A 2,799-nucleotide genomic window follows, 5' to 3' on the forward strand; every position below is an offset into this window, starting at 1 on the left:
ACCCGCAGGTCCAGACCGTGTGCTGCGAATCTGAAGGCCTCGCAAGTCCCAGCCCCATGACGGTTCACTTCAATAACTCCAGCCGAGTTTGCTCTGATTCCATTCTATGGGTGATGTACTAACCGCTTGGTCAATTAATTCATTTAATCAATTTATTCTTTTACAAATCATTAGAATTCTTAATCCAAATTACCGGTTACCTCGTCAGGTTAGCTCTGGCTAATCCTCACCATATTTCCTTCTCTCTCACACCAACTTCCACATCTCTCACACATGCACACACCACACACACACTCCTACATTCCACACATTCACGCACGCACACACGTAGTCCTGCACGCACACACACACACCATATCTACATTGTACATAGTTCACTTGTAATTATTTTCATAGAATAGTTAATAAATATCTCATTATAGACCAAATTACAGTCTTGTGTTTCTTTGTGTAGAATGTGGTCAATTTAAACGAGGATTCAAGACTTTTTGATTTGAGATTGATCAAAATTTTTATGAATATTAATTTTTTATTAATATTAATTTCTTCCCCAGAGATCTAGGGTGGTGCCCCAATTATTAATAACGAGAGCTATAAATCATAACATAGTACCGCTACATTTTGGACAACATACTAAACTATGACGTTTTTTGTCATATTTTGGACGACATACTAAACTATGACTTTTTTGCCATGTTTTGGACAACATACTAAACTATGACGTTTATTGTCATATTTTGGACGACAAACTAAACTATGACTTTTTTGTCATATTTTGGACGACATACTAAACTATGACTTTTTTGCCATGTTTTGGACAACATACTAAACTATGACGTTTATTGTCATATTTTGGACGACAAACTAAACTATGACTTTTTTGTCATATTTTGGACGACATACTAAACTATGACTTTTTTGTCACATTTTGGACGACATACTAAACTATGACGTTTGTTGCCATGTTTTGGACAACATACTAAACTATGACGCTTTTTGCCATGTTTTGGACAACATACTAAACTATGACGTTTACTGTCATATTTTGGACGACATACTAAACTATGACATTTCATTTGACATTTTGGACGACAAACTAAACTGACATTTTTTGACATTTTGGACGACATACTAAACTATGACGTTTTCGTCACATTTTGGAAGACATACTAAACTATGACATTTTTGTCACATTTTGGACGACATACTAAAATATGACGTTTTTTGTCACATTTTGGACGACAAACTAAACTATAACGTTTCTTGTCATATTTTGGACAACAAAACTAAACTGTGACTTTTTTGTCATATTTTGGACGACATACTAAACTATGACATTTTTTTGACATTTTGGACGACATACTAAACTATGACGCTTTTTGCCATGTTTTGGACAACATACTAAACTATGACGCTTTTTGCCATGTTTTGGACAACATACTAAACTATGACGTTTATTGTCATATTTTGGACGACATACTAAACTATGACATTTTTTTGACATTTTGGACGACATACTAAACTATGACGTTTTTTGCCATGTTTTGGACGACATACTGAACTATGACGTTTTTGTCATATTTTGGACGACAAACTAAACTATAACATTTTTTGCCATGTTTTGGACGACATACTAAACTATGACATTTCATTTGACATTTTGGACGACAAACTAAACTGACATTTTTTTGACATTTTGGACGACATACTAAACTATGACGTTTTCGTCACATTTTGGAAGACATACTAAACTATGACATTTTTGTCACATTTTGGACGACATACTAAAATATGACGTTTTTTGTCACATTTTGGACGACAAACTAAACTATAACGTTTCTTGTCATATTTTGGACAACAAAACTAAACTGTGACTTTTTTGTCATATTTTGGACGACATACTAAACTATGACGTTTTTGTCACATTTTGGAAGACATACTAAACTATGACGTTTTTTGCCATGTTTTGGACAACATACTAAACTATGACGTTTATTGTCATATTTTGGACGACAAACTAAACTATGACTTTTTTGTCATATTTTGAACGACATACTAAACTATGATGTTTTTGTCATATTTTGGACAACATACTAAACTATGACGTTTATTGTCATATTTTGGACGACATACTAAACTATGACATTTTTTGACATTTTGGACGACATACTAAACTATGACGTTTTTTGCCATGTTTTGGACGACATACTGAACTATGACGTTTTTGTCATATTTTGGACGACAAACTAAACTATAACATTTTTTGCCATGTTTTGGACGACATACTAAACTATGACATTTCATTTGACATTTTGGACGACAAACTAAACTGACATTTTTTTGACATTTTGGACGACATACTAAACTATGACGTTTTCGTCACATTTTGGAAGACATACTAAACTATGACATTTTTGTCACATTTTGGACGACATACTAAAATATGACGTTTTTTGTCACATTTTGGACGACAAACTAAACTATAACGTTTCTTGTCATATTTTGGACAACAAAACTAAACTGTGACTTTTTTGTCATATTTTGGACGACATACTAAACTATGACGTTTTTGTCACATTTTGGAAGACATACTAAACTATGACGTTTTTTGCCATGTTTTGGACAACATACTAAACTATGACGTTTATTGTCATATTTTGGACGACAAACTAAACTATGACTTTTTTGTCATATTTTGAACGACATACTAAACTATGACGTTTTTTGTCATATTTTGGACAACATACTAAACTATGACGTTTTTTGTCACATTTTGGACGACATACTAAACTATGACGT

Source organism: Acanthochromis polyacanthus, chromosome 16, assembly GCF_021347895.1.
Source record: "Acanthochromis polyacanthus isolate Apoly-LR-REF ecotype Palm Island chromosome 16, KAUST_Apoly_ChrSc, whole genome shotgun sequence".
Lineage (NCBI taxonomy): Eukaryota > Metazoa > Chordata > Actinopteri > Pomacentridae > Acanthochromis > Acanthochromis polyacanthus.